Consider the following 19,538-nt stretch of genomic DNA (forward strand, 5'->3'; position numbering starts at 1 on the left):
TTCCAACTAACGTGAGAGGACAGAAAGAATTGGATGAGGCAGTGGAACTATTAGAAGAGGCCATTACAGACTCATTCCATGACAACTGTCTTCTCAAAGAAAAGAAAAACACCAAAAAAGTAAGGCAGTGGAACAACAAACTAGCCAAAATGAAAAAAGAGGTTAGGATGTTGTATAGAATATCATCTAGAAATGGTATGTGGTACGTATGTCATAGGAAACTCACTGAGTATAACCTACAGATATGGAAAGCAAAAAGAAAATCTTGGGGACTGTTCTGTGAGAAAGTGGAATCACACACTGACTGAAACAGCATGGCTCCAGAAGGTTCTTAAAACAACCCATATAAATCAGGTGGGGACACTGGAGAAACCAGATGGGTCGTTTACTCGGGCGGGGAAGGACACTCTGGAGATGCTAATCGCGTGTCACTTTCCTGAGGCTGAGATGATAACAGAAGAAGAAACGGTTGGAACAGAAACCGGAGCTCGAAGAGAAGACTGGAACTGTGCCAACAGAATAATAAAACACAACCATGTAAAATGGGCAATCAACACGTTTCACCCTATAAAGGCTCCGGGGCCAAATGAGATACTTCCGATACTCCTACAGGAAGGACGGGAGATACTCATCAATGCCTTGACGACCTCTTCAGAGCTAGTCTAGCTTTAGGGTACGTGCCGAAATCATGGCGTGAAGCTAAAGCAGTATTCATACCTAAACCTGGAAGGGCAAATCGTGCCCAAGCCATAGCATACAGAACATTATGTTTAACCTCCTTCATGCTGAAAGCAATGGAGAAAATTCTGGATAAATATATCACAAGAACGGTGCAACTGAACACAATGTTACATGAAAATCAGTTTGCATATAGATCTGGCAGATCCACTGAAGTAGCACTCCACCAGTTGGTTTGTAAACTAGAGGAAAGCGTAGAATATAAAGAAATTGCATTGGCGGCATTTCTAGATATAGAAGGAGCCTTCAGCAATACACCCTATGACTCTATGATCAAAGAATTGGAAAAGAGCAAGGTGAGCAAAACCATCGTCAAATGGATTAAATCCATGTTAGACGGAAGGAAGATAAAAGCAACCCTGTTTGAAGAAACTGTGACAGTTAGGGCCACCCGAGTCTGTGCTCAGGGAGGAGATCTTTCGCCTCTGCTATGGAACCTCAAGGTGAACAAAATCATAGCTGTGCTCAACGAACAGGGTTTCTATACACAAGGATACTCAGATGACCTAGCGATTGTGGTTCGAGGTAAGGTGTTCAGTGTTATCCAGGACAACATGCAAAGATCAGTCAACCTTGTGGAGAACTGTAATCAGGAAGCACAACTATCAGTCAACCAGAACAAGATAACTCTGGTCCCTTTTACAAGAAGGAGAAAAAGAGGGTAAGAGATCACTGAAGCTCTTTGGGCAAGATATATATATGGAAGAACAGGCACTGCACCTAGGTGTAGTGTTAGATAAAAATCTAACATAGAATCCACATATAGAAAGGAACATAACCCGGGCCAAGAACTTGCTGTATGCATGTAAAAGAGCTGTTGGGAAGACATGGGGCCTAAGACCATCAATGGTAATGTGGATATACACAATGATCATTAGACCGATGATGGCCTATGCTGCAATCATCTGGTGACAGAAAGTAAGTCACGGAAAAGTCAGCAGTAGATTGGATAGCCTACAGAGAATGACATGCATAGCTATAACTGGGGCTATGAGAACTATGCCGACAGAAGCCTTGAATACTTTACTAGACCTACCATCACTATGCAATTTCATAAAAGGACAGGCTAGAATGAGTTCATATAGATTAGCAAAATCAGAGTGCAGGAATGCACAAAGACCCAATCTAGGACATTGTAAAATTAAGAGTAATAACAGAGGAAGTTCTACACATGCCTTCTGATCATATGATATCGAAGTACAACTTTGAAAAACCGTTTGAGACCCAGATAATAAAAGAAGGAAGACTGGGATATCAACAAATGGAATACTGAAAAAGAAGATATAGTGTGGTGGACTGATGGCTCAAAGACTGTGGATGGCACAGGAGGTATCAACAGGGGAAGACCTGAGAGATCAATCCAGACGAGCCTGGGCAGACACTACAGACTTTCAAGCTGAAATGATAGCTATCACAACATGTCTTGAAGAAAATTTGAAAATGAACTATAGGAATAAGAACATTTTCATTTTTACGGACACCCAAGCAGCCATTAAGGCACTAGAGGCAGTGCCGGATAATATCCAGAATTGTCTGGTATTGCCACTCACTTCTCCTGAAGCTCTCGAAGTACGGTACAACATTGTCAAAATAATATGGGTACCAAGGCATGCAGGTATAGAAGGAAATGAAAAGGCAGATAAATTGGCCAGGAGAGGGGCAGAAACACATTTTGTAGGCCCAGAACCTATATGCGGGATTTCCTATGGACAAGCCCAATTCTACATAGGAAAATGGGTACAAAAGAAACAAATTTAAAACTGGAAAAATACTCCAGGATGCAGGCTTGCAAAGAAACTGATAAAAGGACCAAACAAGAAGCATACTAAAGAACTGTTGAAACTCAGCAGAGAAAATATAAGATGAGTAGTAGGACTGTTGACAGGACACTGCCATCTGAAAAAATACCTACACAGAATTGGAGTAATAAGAGACAACATATGTACGAAATGCAGTGAAGCACAGGCATCAGCTGAACACATACATTTCGAATGTGAGGCGCTGGGTAGAATCAGACTCACCACTCTAGGATTACCAGGTGAAGAGAGAAAATCCAAGAAGACCCAATAAGAACAACCTGCAGCTTTGTGAAGGGAGCAGGGATATCTTGGTGGGAATGAAGGAAAAACATGGTAGCAAAAGATCTTAGAGGTTGACGCTAATTAGGAACTAATATTTAGAGGCCACATGAAAAAAGAAGAATAGAAAACGACCTATATTAATGCAGAATCCATAGTTTTTGGGGTCAATGAGATGAATAGTCACACTCCAGATATCATTTAAGTCCAAGATCAGCCCCATTGGCACGGCGGTAAGAAGAGGTGGAAAAGAATATGTCCGAAATGATCGAGATTATGGATGAAAGTATGTATGTTCCAGCATAGCTCTCAACCAAACTTGGTACACGTACGACTTACTATCTGAAGCAAAACATGACTGTGGGGGTAAGAAACCCCTAGTACCCAGATATAATGTCGAATCCATAGTTTTCAAGGTCCCCGAGAGGAACTGTGATCATCTGGATGCCGTTCAGCCCTCGTCGGAATGTCCAATATGACCAGGATTATGGATGTATGTGTGTATGCTCAAGCATACATTTCAAAAAATCAAAAATCAAAATCTCTTTATTTGCAAATGAGGTGTCTACCTCGGTGGCAAATGGTACACGTCGATTGCTCAAGGCTTGAGACAGCGTGGATGGGAGGTGCACGAGGAGGTTCACTGCATCTCTACCGATGACTCTAATCGGAGGGCGGACATCGTAGCCATCAACAGAGAGGACATGAAAGCGATGGTCTTAGATCCCACCATTCGCTTTGAAAGAGACCTTGATCAGGCACGGGATGTGGACCTAGAAAAGCAAGCTATTTATGTTCCATGCTTGCCTTACCTTTCATCTAAGTATAAAATACCTATTGATCGGTGGATTGTCACAGGCCTGCTTTTCGGAGCAAGAGGCACCCTCCCTAGTCAGACATCGAACTTCCTACAAAATTTGAAAGTTCCATTCTGCGAGCTAGAAAAAATAGTAATACAGATACTGAGGGACTCGCTGCAAATCATTCATTTCCACCTATACCTGAGAACGTGAGTTACATTCCTCCCCAACTAACCCTGGAAAAAAGAAGATAACAGCATTAACGATTAAATGTTCATCTTTTGATATTTTTAAACCATTGAAATTGAAACTGTATTCCGGATCCAAATGGTCACCCTCATTGGAGGACGGATGATTTATTTCTTTAATAAATCTCTCTCTCAAGAGAAGAAAATTTTTCCTATAATACAATATTATACAATTTACGCTAACAATGTTTTCTATTAAACACACAGCTCATCCTTAATAAATTTATATTGTTTACAAAATTCTACTTATAATATCTCCTGTACTACTTACAAATATAGTCAACTGATATACAGTATGTGGAATTACTTCAAATGATACTATACAACTGGTATAACATTAATATTTACATTGCATTTATTTATTTACTTTTTTTTTTTTTTTTTTACCCGTTCTGGATCCTAAGTAGCATAACGACCTGCTGCGTCTTAACCAGAGCCCCTTTTGCCACCATTTTTCAGAGTTCCTGAAGGGCCTTCACAGCTACCGTAGCGGTCCCAGGGCCCTCGAAGTCCCCACTGTACTTCACCCCTACAGGCAGTCCCCTACTTTGGCTGTCCAAACTCCTTAGACCAGGGGATGGAATTAATTTTTCACACACATTTTTTTAATTTACAATAACCTGCACTGGTCGAATGCCCTCTAACACTTCATTTATTTTCTCTGTTGCTGTTTATTCTCTTCTTGAATATCTGTACAGATTTTGGAAAAGGATCAAACACTACCCCTGGTAAACTGTTCCACTCCTTCACACCCTTCCCAATGAATGAAAATTTACCCCAATCGCTTCTGCTAAAATTCCTTCTAATTTTATATTTGTGGTCAGTCCTGCCGATATAATTATTTTCCAACTGAAGCCTCTCACGGATATCTCCCCATGCTGCTTCTCCTGTATAGGCTCTATATAGTCCTGTAAGTCTAGTTTTCTCCCTTCACTTACTTAAAGTTTCCCACCCAAGTTCCTTTAACATTTCTGATACACTACTCTTTCTCCTGAAATCCCCTGTTACAAATCTTGCTGCTTTCCTCTGCACACTATCTATTTCTTTTATTAGGTATTCTTGGTGAGGATCCCAAACACTGTTTGCATATTCCAATAATGGACGAACCATACTCAAGTACCTTTTTTCTTTTAATTCTTTGTTGCATCCTTTAAGTAGCCTCATTATGACATGTAATGATCTGTATGCTTTCCCAACAATGTCATCAATATGACCCTTCCAGTGCAAATTACTTTCAAATCTCACACCTAAGTATTTGCACTTGCCATCTTTTGGGATAACTACCTCACCCAAAGTATATTCAAATTCAGTTTTAAAGCTCCTGTTTGTAAAAGTTGTAACAGTTGATTTGCCTCCATTAACCTTCATATTATTTTCTTCAACCCATTGTTGGATACTTTCAAGGTCCCTTTGTAATTCTGAACAATCCTCAATGTTGTTTATTTCTCTATAAACAATTATGTCATCTGCATACAATCTTATTTTTGATGTTATATTGTTCCCTAAATCATTTGCGTATATTAAGAAAAGTAACGGACCGATTATACTACCCTGTGCAATTCCCTTCCAAACTTTCTCTTCCTGAGATACATTATTTCCTACTTTGACTTTCTGAACCCTTGAATTTAGAAATGCTTTTATCCAACGTGTAACCCTTACGTCCAATCCTATTCCCTCCAATTTCTTTAATAATATTCCATGTTCCACTCTATCAAAGGCTTTGGAAAGATCTATGGCTATGCAATCTAACTGACCTCCTGAATCCAACTAATCTGATATGTCCTGCTGAAATCCCACCAGTTGTGCCTCACAAGAAAATTTCTTTCTAAATCCATACTGGCTCCTCGTGAACCAATTTTTATCATCACATATCCCTCTGATGTACTTCGATATTAAACTCTCCAGAATTTTACAAACTATACTGGTCAGGCTGATTGGTCTGTAGTTCTCTGGTTTCCTTTTATCACCCTTTCCTTTATAAATTGGTATTATTATAGATTCCTTCCATTCCTTTGGTATTACACTATTATTTATGACATAGTCAAAGAGAAATTTTAAATAAGGCACTATGTACCACCCCATTGTCTTTAATACCTCCCCAGTAATTTGATCACTTCCTGCTGCTTTTCCTTGCTGAAGCTGTTGGATTTCTCTGAAAATATCTTCGTTTGTGAATGAGAAGCTTCTTGTTTCCCTCTGTCTCTCTCCCTCTCTATCTTCTGTTTCGGTTTCCAACTCTTGACAATCATCTACTGAATCTCTAAATTCCCTACTAAATAGGTTTGCTTTCTCAGTATCTGTTAAATAGTGTTCACCCCCTTCTCCCACCATTGTAGGAATTTGGATTCCTTTTCCTTTTTGATTCCTGATATATGAATACAGCTTTTTCCATTTCCCTTTGTGGTCATTACCCTCTTGAAGTATGCCATTCATATAATTCTCTTTTGCTTCCTTTTTCACTCTATTCAGTTCCCTCATTAGCTGTTTTCTAGTTTCTCTACTCTCCCTACCCTCTTTGATTTTCCTGTTTACTATTCTACATTTTCTTTTTAATTTTCTTATTTCCCTTGTATAATAAACAGGGTCTGAGGTCATTTTACCCTTCTTAACAGGTACAAATCTCTTCTCTCCTTCCCAAATAATTCCTTTAAATTTAGCCCAAGTGTATCCACGTTACTCCCTTCACTTATCCAACAACTGAATTGTGATTTAAGGTATAAGTCCCAAATTCATCAACTTTAGTTTTTCTGTACAATTTCTTGTCTTGTGTAACCCTCTTATTAAGCCTTTTTGGTATGAGTCCTACATCCATTATTACAGCCTTATGGTCTCCTATTCCTTCAATTACCTCAGTTTCCCATGGTTTAACCAAGAATACATCTAGTAAGTTATTGAGACGAGTCAGTTCTTGTACTACTTGTATAAATCCTCCCTCCCAAATTAACTTATTTGCCAGTTTCTGTTCATGGGCTTCACTTGCAGCTCCTTTCCATTCAACTTCAGGCAAATTTAGATCTCCCCCAATTATTACCATATCATTATTATTGTTTTTACGAGTATAATCTATTATTTTTTCAAAGATTTCCATGTCTCTTTCCTCTCTTCCAGGCCTGTATGTTCCTATAATTCCCACCTCCTTCATATTATCACAAACTAATTTTATCCCTAATATTTCATCCCTTTCATCGATAAACCATTCATGTGAACAGTAAGTTTCCTTCACCAGAATAAACACCCCCACCCCTCCCTTTTTATCTCCTCGGTCTCTACGATAGACTGTGTACCCTTCTGGAAATACTTCTCTATTACCCACCCCTTCTTTCAACCACGATTCCACTCCTATCACCACATCAGTCTCATAAGATTCCATCAATGTACCGAATTTTAATTGTTTATTTACTACACTTTGACAGTTTACCAAGAGCAATCTCAGACCCCCTTCCTCCCTAAAACTTGACTGTTGCAATTGGGTAACTTGAAATTCCTTACTATCCTGAGTTTCTTTTTCTAGTTGAATGAGCCAGCTTGAAGTACAGCTGGCTCTTTCTACTAGTTTTCCTGGTCAGTATTATAACTCAAGGGAGTTGCCTGTTTTACAGTACATACCTTAAGATTAATAAAATCTAGAACAATATTTGCTATCTTTCGTTTACCTGAATTGTTTAGATGGAGGCCATGTTTTGTATAACAGTATTTCTCAAAACTGCTGCATTCAATAACCTGAGTATTCCGAAAATGTTTACAAATTTTAACAATATCTGTATTGACCTTGTCCACTTCAATGTTCACACACGAGTCTCTACTCAAATCATGCCTGTGGGGCACGTTCACTACAAAAACGTTAGTGTGGGTCAGCTTCCCTAGTGTATGTTTAAGTTGTGATCTTACATTCTTGGCGTCGTCGCGAGCTACGTCGTTCGTCCCACCGATGATAAGCACTGGATCGCCGCTCCCGAAGTTCCTAGTTGCTGCTTCTACGTTTTCCACAACACTGCTGATAGAAGCTCCTGGATATATTTCTCCGGTTGCTGCTATATTCTCGTCGTTAATCACTCCCGCAATTCCCCTTCCTTGGCTATCACCAAACACAGCTACCTTCGCTGATTTAGGCCTAACTGGGTCTTGAATCTGAATTCTAGGCCTAAATTTTAAACTCGGCACGGCAACGGATCGCGATGATTTGGTTTCACGCGCGCGATCACTTTCTTCCAGGATTAAATTATTTAGGGCAGAAAACCTATTTCTAATGTTTCTTTCCGGAAATTCAGTTGTAGATTTCTTCTTAGCCGGCCATCCACGAACTACTTGACACCACGTGCTCGAGTTTGTTACTTGTACCGGTATCACTCGAAGAATGGTCAGTCCCAAATTCTAGCGATCGCAGTCTTTCTTTTAATTCTTGATTTTCAACTTTAAGAGTCTCATTGTCCTTTTTTAGAATGTTTACTAATGCACTTTTATATTCCTCATCGACTGTTTTCGGTGCTTCGTCAACGCCGTCCCCAACAACAACATTCTGAACACACTGCTCACAAATCCAGTCAACATTTTCATTAGTTTTTACGTCTCTAGGGCAATTTCCGCACTTATAATGCCACCATCGATCACATGAATCACACAACATTCCATTTTTCACTAATTTTCGACATTTTCCGCACTTTTCGTCACATTTTACGGTTAATTTACTCGGAGAATTTTTCATCAAGTCGTAGCACTTGTACGACCGAGCTTGGCATGGTCTATCGTGTTGCATTGAGTGTAATCAGCAGTACGGTAATGTAGTGAGTGCTTCAAAACTTAGCAGATAGGTTAAGAGGGGAGGACTTGGGGAGGGAGATATGAAAATGCGTGACCTTGCCGCGGTGGGGAGGCTTGCGTGTCCCAACAAAGCAGATAGCCGAGCTGCAACCATATCGGACGGGTATCTGTTGAGAGACCAGACTAACGAATGATTCATCGAAAGAGGGATAACAGCCTTTCTGAAGTTGCAAGGGCAGCAGTCTAAATGATTGACTGATATGGCCTTGTAATAGGCCTAATACTCAACATGGCTTAGCTGTGTTCATACTGCTATACGGCTGAAAGCAACGGGAAACTACAGCCGTAACTAACTCTTGAGGACATGCAGCTCTCTCTTATTATTATTATAATTATGGTATTGTACCAGGGGTACACCTTTCCCGGCTACTTGAACTGCGCAACTTCTCTACGGCCATCTATGCCGGCGCCCATGAACGGTTTGAATGTCAAAAGTGTAAATTTTTGAAAATAAAGTAACTTCCTTCTATTTCAGAAATCATGCTGTAGAACCCCTCAGTCAGCTACTAATAATATCGCGGTTTTATGCCTCCGGTAGTATGTTTATTACAATGGGAGATTTGAGAGAGATTCATAAGGCCACTGTTTCACGGACTATATATATATATTTCTGTACTAACTGCACAAGAAATTCCATTTCATTACAAGTATAAGTAGGACAATGTTTATTGTTTTTATCCGCCATTTTCCGTACAAGAAGTAAAAAATAAAACATTATCGATAGTCATCTTTTCTCGCAAGTCACTGCTACCAAGATCGTATATTTCCTTCTTAACCTCAGTTTAACTTAGGCCGGTCATTATAAGACTCAACATCGGTTTAAACACAAGTTACAGTTTAACTCAATCTTCAGTTTAAACCTTCATTGTAATACTGGCCCTTAGTGTGTAAGATGTATGAGACAGGAGAAGTGCCATCTGATTTTTGGCAGAATGTTGTAATACCTATTCTCAAGAAAGCCGGTGCTGACAAGTGTGAAAACTACCTCACCATTAGTTTAGTATCTCATGCCTGCAAAATTTTAACATGTATTATTTACAGAAGAATGGAAAGACAAGTTGAGGCTGAGTTGGGAGAAGATCAATTTGGCTTCAGAAGAAATGTAGGAACACATGAAGCAATCCTGACTTTACGTCTGATCTTAGAGGATCGAATCAAAAAGAATTATCTACAATCTGTATACAAATCAGTCTGCAGTTATAAGAATCGAGGGCTTTGAAAAAGAAGCAGCAATCCAGAAAGGAGTGAGGCAAGGCTGCAGTTTTTACCCCCTCCTTTACAATGTTTACATAGAACAGGCAGTAAAGGAAATCAAAGAGGAATTTGGAAAGGGAATCACAATCCACGGAGAGGAAATTAAGACCTTGAGATTTGCCGATGATATTGTTATTTTATCTAAGACTGCAGAAGATCTCGAGAAGCTGATGAATGGTATGGACGAAGTCTTTGGTAAGGAGTACAAGATGAAAATAAGTCCAAAACAAAAGTAATGGAGTGCAGTGGAACGAAGGCAGGCAATGCAGAAAATAATAGATTATGAAATGAAGTCTTAAAGGAAGTAAATTTATATTATTACTTGGGTAGTAAAATAACTAACGATGGCAGAAGTAAGCAGGACATAAAATGCAGACTAGCACAAGCAAGGATGAGCTTTCTTAAGAAAAGAAATTTCCTTACTTCAAACATTGATATAGGAATTAGATGTTTCTGAAGACTTTCATCTGGAGCGTGGCATTGTTTGGAAGTGAAACATGGACGATGACTAGCTCAGAAAGAAAGAGAATAGAAGCTTTTGAAATGTGGTGTTACAGAAGAATGCTGAAGGTGAGATGGATAGATTGAATCACGAATGAAGAGATACTACCTTCTCCTCCTTGGCCTACCACTGCATTCCAGTCTCCCATCACAATTAGATTCTCGTCACCTTTTACATATTGTATTAAATCTTCTATCTCCTCATATATTCTTTCAATTTCTTCATCATCCGCTGAACTAGTAGGCATATAGACCTGCACTATTGTTGTGGGCATTGGTTTGGTGTCTATCTTGACGACAATAATTCTTTCACTATGCTGGTCGTAGTAGCTTATCCGCTACCCTATTTTGTTATTCATTATTAAACCAACTCCTGCATTTCCCCTGTTTGATTTCGTGTTGATAATTCGGTAGTCGCCTGACCAAAAATCCTGTTCTTCCTGCCAACGTACTTCACTTATACCAACTACATCTAACTTTAGCCTATCCATCTCCCTTTTCACATTCTCTAACCTACCACAACGATTCAAACTTCTAACATTCCACGCTCCGACTCGCAGAATGTCAGTATCCATCTTCCTGATGATCGCCCCCTCTCGTGTAGTCCCCACCCGGAGATCCGAATGGGGGACTAGTTTACCTCCGGAATATTTTACCCGGGAGGAAGCCATCATCAGTACATCATTCATACAGAGAGAGCTGCATGTCCTCGGGAGGTAGTTACGGCTGTAGTTTCCCGTTGCTTTCAGCCGTGTAGCAGTATCAACACAGCTAAGTCATGTTGAGTATTATTACAAGGCCGTATCAGTCAATCATCTAGACTGCCGCCCTTGCAACTACCGAAAGGCTGCTAGCCCTCTTTCGATGAACCATTCGTTAGTCTGGTCTCTCAACAGATACCCATCCAATATGGTTGCACCTGCGGCTCGGCTATCTGCATCATTGGGACACGCAAGCCTCCCCACCGCGGCAAGGTCACATGGTTCGCAGAGGAGGCAAAGAAGCTTAATAAGTCAGAAATAAATTCACCCTTCATACAGATGTGAGGAGAAAATGGGGGCGGGAGTGGGGAGGTGGATTTCCACGCTATTAATTAATAAACTTGCTACATTAAATTACAAAAGGTAAGGTAAGGTAAGGTAAGGGGTTGTTCTGCCCGAAGGCAGGTCCGAACCACCGCAGAGGTATTCCTGAGCCGGAGTTTACTTGCGGTAGGGTGGCCAGTTCCTTTCCGCTCCTCCATTCCCTTACCCCCCACCAACAGCGCGTGGCAACCCATCCAACTCCTGACCACGCCCAATGTTGCTTAACTACGGAGATCTCACGGGATCCGGTGTTTCAACACAGCTACGGCCGTTGGCAAATTACAAAAAACATTTCAATATTTTTGCCAGTAAGTCGCTGGTGCTTGGAGTTCAGAAGATCCTTATATATACAGAAACTCCAACCGACATCTACAGAAACCACAGAGCATATCTCGTCAGCACTTGTAATTGGAGTTCAATCAAAGTTGCAATGATTTCCACATCTGGATTGTTCTTCAAATTTACTGTAATTGGAATATGTCCTAAGCAAATCCATCAAGGTTGTCCCTAACACTCATCACCACCTTCCACTGTTTTTCCTTCTCCTTACCTTATTCTTCCACACACTGAATCACATCATGGCAAATACTTGCAGCCATGCACTGAAAAAAGTTCTAACTCTACGTCTTTGTTGTTGAGTAAATCCATGGCTAAATGGTTAGTGAGCCGGCCTTTGGTCACAGGGGTCCCGGGTTAGATTCCCGGCAGGGTCGGGAATTTTAACCATCATTGGTTAATTTTCCTGGCACGGGGGCTGGGTGTAGGTTTTGTTTTCATCATTTCATTCTCATCATGATGCGCAGGTCACCTACGGACATCAAATCAAAAGACCTGCAGGTGGCGAGCCGAACCCATCCTGGGATCTCCCGGCACTAAAAGCCATACGCCATTTCACTTTACTGTTGGGCCTGCTTGATAGCTGCTGCGTCCGTTGAGTCTATGGCTCATATGAAGCATTTGATTTTATCAAAGTTTTTGCAGAAGAAAACTGTGAATCTTATCCAAGTACCCCACCTTGTGATGACAGGAAAGTGTGGAAGGTGGAGCCTAGTTACTTCTTGGTACAAAACTTAACGACTGGAAACCTTTACGAGAATCTTATTCAGAGCAGCAGCAAAGTCATTTACTCTGCTGTAATACTCCCTGATACTTTCATATAGGCCTACACTGCGTAGGCCATGTGCAATACATGTCATAAATTAGCTGTATGCAATATTTTCACTTAGTGCTCTCATCTGGTATTTATTTTTGAGTGTACTTCTCAAGGAATGATCTGACTGCAGGATTGCTTAACTTGTCGATTGGAATTCCTGACTGGATTAATGCCATGGCAAGATCTGCACGCACTGAACTTGAGCAATGACCGTTGCTTTTCAGATCCTGAAGCGAAGGGATGTATCTGCTTAGGTTTTGACTTGCGAATTTCAATGTTCTGTACTGGATGTGCTGGTTTATTCTGTTTCTTTGATGATTGTCATCGTTTGCAATATTTACTTTGCAGAGAATACATCAAAGAACGATGCCATCAGTTTCAATAAATTGCATCTTGAATTCTTCGGAAAGTGCATACAACTCGTCCTTCTTAAACTTCGGTATGATTTTGTGTTACGAACACGAGAGTACGCAGTCGATAGGTTGAACTGTTAAATTCATGCCTGTAATAACTGAACATAGTATAAACTGTTGAAGAATCATTGTTTAAATTTTAATTTACAGCTCCAGGTTGCCCATCCTTGCTGAGGCTGGCCATTGTTGCTGGTATATGAATACTGATGGTTTCCATAAATTATATTTATTTACTGACCACTGTTGACTTCTGATTAAACACAATTTCTGAAATCTGTTCAAGAAGAGAAAAAAAATCTGTCTAATCTTTTAAAAATGCAGCTAAAAGTGTGAAGTGTGGTGCAACAAATTGTGTTTATTTTGCTTAATTCCACGTCCACAGATATAATGACCTATCTGTACGAAAAAAAGCTATATTTTTGGAAAGGTGCTGCACCTTAAAATCCCTTCACTGGTGATCGCGAAGCTGTTTACCAAGAAAGTGGCTGTGGGGTTTGGGTCACGTAACTATCAGCTTGTATTCTGGAGATAGTGGTTTCGAACTCCACTGTCGGCAGCCCTGAAAATAGTTTTCCGTGGTTTCCCCATTTTCACACCAAGCAAATGCTGGGAATGTACCTTAATTAACGCCACAGTTGCTTACTTCCAACTCCTAGTCTTTTCCTATCCCATCGTTGCCATAAGACCTATCTGTGTCGGTGTAACATAAAGCAAATTGGCAAACAAAACAAAAAAACAAACATGTGAAGCTGTTAATTTGATACAAAAGGAAGGCTGTAAAAGTAGGACTATTCAGACACTACCATATGGCTGACAAGACAGGCATGGGGGAGTTTACAAAAAATTAATTATGATCGGTGGAAAAACGGTAAATTAGGGTAAACAGACTGGGATTGGTTTAAAGCAATTGTTGAGGAATGTGAAAACAGGTATGTAGGCCTAACTTTAAAGGTGGTAAGGAGGGATAAAAAACTGCTATATTAGAGTAGGCGAGGCTTTATCTGACCCTGTAATAATTAAGAGGGGAATTCCTCAAGGCAGTATTATTGGACCTTTATGTTTTCTTATATATGTCAATGATATGTGTAAAGAAGTGGAATCAGAGATAAGGCTGTTTGCAGATGATGTTATTTTGTAGAGAGTAATAAATAAGTTATAAGATTGTGAGCGGCTGCAGGGTGACCTCGATAGTGTTGTGAGATGGACGGTGGACAATGGTATGATGATAAAACGGGGTTAAAAGTCAGGTTGTGAGTTTCACAAATAGGAAAAGTCCTCTCAGTTATAATTACTGTGTTGATGGGGTGAATGTTCCTTTTGGGGATCATTGTAAGTACCTAGCTGTTAATATAAGAAAAGACCTTCATTGGGGTAATCACATAAATATGATTGTTAATAAATGGTACAGATCTCTGTACATGGTTATGAGGGTATTTAGGGGTTGTAGTGAGGATGTAAAGGAGAGGGCATATAAGTCTCTGGTAAGACCCTAACTAGAGTATGTTTCCAGTGTATGGGACCCTCACCAGGATTACTTGATTCAAGAACTGGAAAAAAATCCAAAGAAAAGCAGCTCGATTTGTTCTGGGTGATTTCCAACAAAAGAGTAGTGTTACAAAAATGTTGCAAAGTTTGGACTGGGAAGACGTGGGAGAAAGGAGACGAGTTGCTCGATTAAGTGGTATGTATGAGTGCTGTCTTTAAAAGCAGGAAAGATCACAATATGAAGATAAAGTTGGAATTCAAGAAGACAAATTGGGGCAAATATTTGTTTATAGGATGGGGAGTTAGGGATTGGAATAACTTACCAAGGGAAATGTTCAATAATTTTCCAATTTCTTTGCTATCCTTTAAGAACAAGCTAGGAAAACAACAGATAGGGAATCTGCCACCTGGGTGACTGCCCTAAATGCAGATCAGTAGTGATTGATTGATATGGTATGATTGATTATAATGGAGAAATAAAGAGCTTTGAAAGAAACAGTTAGAAATGGTTGTGGAAGTAAGGACAAATAGAAAGAAATTACTAGGAAATTTACTCTAGCAAAGAAGTCAGCAAAAGGATAACATGATGGCAAGTATTATTGGCAGTCATACAAATTTTTATTAAAAATGGAAGGTTATGTATAAGTACCTTAAGGCAGAAACCAGCAGTGGTGCTAAGAAGCTCCTCACCCCCCCCCCCCCAAATAAATGAAAATGGGTCCCTCGTTTCCTGATAAGGAAAGTTTGCAAGTTTATTTTGTAGTACAAGGTTGTATATTATTAAACAACGACACAACGATGATAATAATACATTTTGCATGACGTTTTTCTAGGCACCCATTCTCTTATTTGTAGTTTTTATTGTAGCTCAGATTTTGTTAAGCATTCGGAAAGAAAACGTCTGCATCCACAAAAGGCTATGTAAACTAGAAGGAATCGAAGCTGAACAATAGTACCGTTCCCGGTTCCAATACTTCCCTGGCAATGAAAATGAGAAAGTCATTTGCAGGACAGCCAAAGTGGGATTTGAACCCACTGTCTCCAGAGTGCATTGATAGACCCAGACAACACTCGAACACTCTGACACAAGTGGGATGAAGCTGAATGTTCTTTTGACCACTTAGTCCGGTTTCGGATATGAATTCGTGAGTTGACTGTTGAGACGAGATTCACACAGTAGTCAACAGCTCCTAGATATATATGCCCAAGATATGGAGCCACGAAAAACAAAAAATGGAAATGAAACCCACTGAAGTCCTTAAAAAGACGTATTAGGAATAGAAGAGAATAAGCGTTAACCAATTAAGGAAGATGACACTAGTCTGATGCCAGAGAAACAAACCGGCGAAACTGTCTGTATTTTATACAACTCTAAATTTAAATTAACATTTAAAAACCCAACAGCCTTTGGAGACCTTATACGTAAACATTAAGACACTTAGATCAATCTGATGTCATCCGAGGCTTGATCTCTATCCCTCAACAAAGAAATTCATTTCACGCCTCGGACTTGATTACCACGCTGAATTCATGTATTTAAATCCATTCACTCACAGATTATTCAACTGCAAATATTTATGGCTTCGATCTTGTATACTAGTGACACATGACATGAAAAAATGAACGGCCAACTTTCTATTCCAGTCTAATTGATTAATTTTATTTCTTACCCAAGCTGAAAATTCACAGTGATGACTCGACAGTTATCTATGGCAGGGCCTACACAAAGTGAAGATTCAACGCCTTCACCACCACACCTCTATTTGTTCAACGCCCATTCGCTTTTCGGCTGAACGCCCAGCTCGTCCCAAGGAATTGACAGGATATCCTCTCACCACAACTGGGGCGGTCTGCGGTCTATCAGCTGGAGCATGCATCCGATCAAATTGCCTGCTAGCAATAATTAGTTAATTTCTACATTGAAATCCCTGTCTGAAGTACTAACAAACACTATGGCATAATATTATTGAAATATTACGGTGTTTTTCACTCAAATTGCCCGCATATCAATATCTTATCAGTTGTTACATCATCTTTGTATACTTATTATAAAGATTCTACGATCCCATTTAACTGAAAATGGCGATACTGTGGAATATTTTTTCATAAGGAGAATGATTTTGATATAAAACAAACTTGTTTTAAAAGGCGGGCAATAAGCAACTAGCTGTGTGTGGTTCGTGCTTAAAATCAATTACTGCCGAGGACGACTACATCACCTGTGACGGTAAGTGTCATAGAAAACATCACAGAGCGTGAGTTAAATAAACGGGAATTCAAGACACTAACTGAGGACAAATCAAAGAAGTGGTACTGCGGCAAGTGTGATGGTGTGAATGGCGATCTGGCCACAGGGCCGAGTGTCCATAAGCTTGGGGATATGGAATCTATAGTTAGGGACATCCACAAAAGGCTATGTAAACTAGAAGGAATCGAAGCTGAACAAGCGGAAATTAGAAAGTCGGTAACCTTCTGTGCTGAGAGTTTCAACGATATTAAGCGTCAGCTGCACAAAATAACTGATGACTTTAAAAACGCCATGGCAGAAGTAGCGGCACTGAAGTCTAAGGTTGCTGTCCTCTAAATGGAAAAGACAAGAGCAGATGAAGTCTCTAAGCTTAGAGAGGAAAATCAAGACCTCCAACAGTACGTCCGAAGGAACAACGTAGAAATTCATGGACTGCCTCAGCTTGGTGACGAGAATCCAGTCGCAGTTGTGAAAGCACTTGGCAATGCGCTCGGTGTCGAAGTGACCGACGGTGATATTGATGCGTGTCATCGTCTACCCCAAAAGAAGCAGGAATCCCTCCTCCTCTCCTTGTAAAATTTTGTAGCCGGTTAAAAAAAGGATCAGCTGCTCGCAGCAAGGAAGAATAAATCAACACTAAGCTCTAAAGATTTAGGTATCCAAGCAGCTAACCGAGCTGTATATATCGTTGCCTACGTTATAATACAAGGCCTGGAAATAGAGCCCGTAAAACGCCATGGAAGTGGTTACACTGAAGTTCAATTCCAGGCCGCTAGGATCGCTTTCTTACCCCCTGTTTACCAGGTTCGCGCCTTTAAACGTGTTCATTAACTGAGTTGGTTGTGAATGTATTATGTATTCGTCTGATGTTAAGCATTCGCAGTTCCAGTCATGGTTTATTCACGAGAAATTAAAGGTAATGGAATTTCGTTTCATAAGTTTCCAGTGAATGTTCAATGTTCGAAACATTATGCAGAGGAAGTATTACGCATGAAATACGACTTCAAGCTGATGAACTTAGGCCTCTGTTCCTAAGTTTTGATCCAAATTACGTCATAAGGATAGGGCGATCCCAAAATTTGTCACTGGACATTTTTGTAAACAATGCTACCGTGACCGGCGATCATTTGAGTGGCATCTTCAAACTCAGAAATCTTAAATTAGGAAACCAACGAGGAAAATAATTTTCCCAATAAATTTGACGAAAATGAATGTAGCAAGAGCTAAAAAAAAAAGAAAATGTTTTCCCCCGAAACAATCTCTGGTTTGAAAAGTATGGAGGTGGTTTGTCCCGAGAGCATTAAATGCAGTTTAAAATCAGCCATTTGTTTTATGGAGCATTTTATTAAATTGTTCGATGCGCATGACGTCTGCAACACCTCACATGGGACATATTCCAGGAACGAGAACAAACGAGCATCTTTTAATCGGGCGAGTTGGTCGTACGGTTAGGGGCATGCGGCTGCGAGCTTGCATCCGGGAGATAGTGGGTTCGAATCCCACTGTCGGCAGCCTTGATGATGGTTTTCCGTGGTTTCCCAATTTGACACCAGGCAAATGATGGGGCTGTACCTTAATTAAAACCACGGCCGTTTCCTTCCAACTCCTAGGCCTTTCCTATCCCATCGTCGCCATAATACCTATCTGTGTTGGTGCGACGTAAAGCCACTAGCAAAAAAAAAAGCATCTTTTAGGACTGAAGATGAACTCCTCAGTTGGTTAATTAATGATTTCCTGTCATATATTAAGAAACTTCAAATGCAGTCAGAGAAATTAAAAGATTCATCAGAGAAATGTATCAGGCATAGATCTTGACTACCCAATCCACTGTGGCCTGTGTAAAATACCTCATAAGTATGCATTTGCATTATGCATTGACGAGGAACCTAACGAGCTATGACATCGAGCTCTTCTTCAGCTGCCTAAGACGCCAAGCGGATACAATGACATTATGGTTCGTGTGGCAAAAGAACAAACAGAGTGTAAAGGCTGTTTAGAACATATCTCTTCTCCAGCTACTGAAAGTCCAACATTGTGTCTTATTCGTTTTCAAGATCGAGGAGCCCTCAGACACCGAAAGTCATCGTCTGTGGCACTTCTGCAGTGAATGACGGAATTTGTCACCTCCGCTACGCAGTACTTGCCCCGAAGAGAGTTACTAAAAGGTGTACGTTTATTTTTTCGAAAGACATGTTCAACAGTGAAATTAAGTGTGGAAAGTGTAAAGGCGACAAACCACTTCTTTTTCTACAATGAAAATTTCTGAGACCTCTGTTAGACAACGCTTTGAGCCATTCAAGTAGAAGAGAGAAAGTTTTGAAACTTGATAAGAAGCCCCTCAGAAGGAAAGTTTTGAAACTTCAATGACATATCCAAGCCAATGCAGCACCGCTCTATAAATAAAGTACTGTCAATACTCGCAAAAACATTCAGTTCTTTTTATTTAGGATATAATTTACTTATTGACATATACGGCCATGCGAATACAAGGGGGCAAGAACGCGATCCTAGCGGCTGAGTGGTGAACTAGGAAGCAACCCATTTCCATGAGTGCATTTCAAGGCCTTGTATTATAGCGTAGGCAACGGTATATATCAACGAACATCTGACATCGGGGAACACTACCTGCTCGATCTGCATCCGATGGCTGCTTATACTGCCTGCTCATTCCATATTCAAACGTGTAACACGATTTACAAACAATCTGCCGCTAGATC

The 19,538-nt window shown here is 40.2% G+C and overlaps 1 protein-coding gene across 2 annotated transcripts in view; it reads right to left on the reverse strand.

The window, feature by feature from the left end:
* Positions 1-16,461, reverse strand: part of LOC136877556 (translocator protein) — a 54,206-nt gene extending 37,745 nt beyond the window's left edge. The window contains exon 1 of one of the 2 annotated variants that reach the window (XM_067151696.2): positions 16,244-16,461. The gene's annotated coding sequence lies outside the window, so the exon portion shown is untranslated. Of the gene's footprint in view, positions 1-16,127; positions 16,158-16,243 lie in introns of those variants that run through there. The other variant, XM_067151697.2, reaches the window with a different exon arrangement.
* Positions 16,462-19,538: the final 3,077 nt, after the last annotated feature.

Source organism: Anabrus simplex, chromosome 7, assembly GCF_040414725.1.
Source record: "Anabrus simplex isolate iqAnaSimp1 chromosome 7, ASM4041472v1, whole genome shotgun sequence".
In the NCBI taxonomy this organism is placed as follows: Eukaryota; Metazoa; Arthropoda; class Insecta; order Orthoptera; family Tettigoniidae; genus Anabrus; species Anabrus simplex.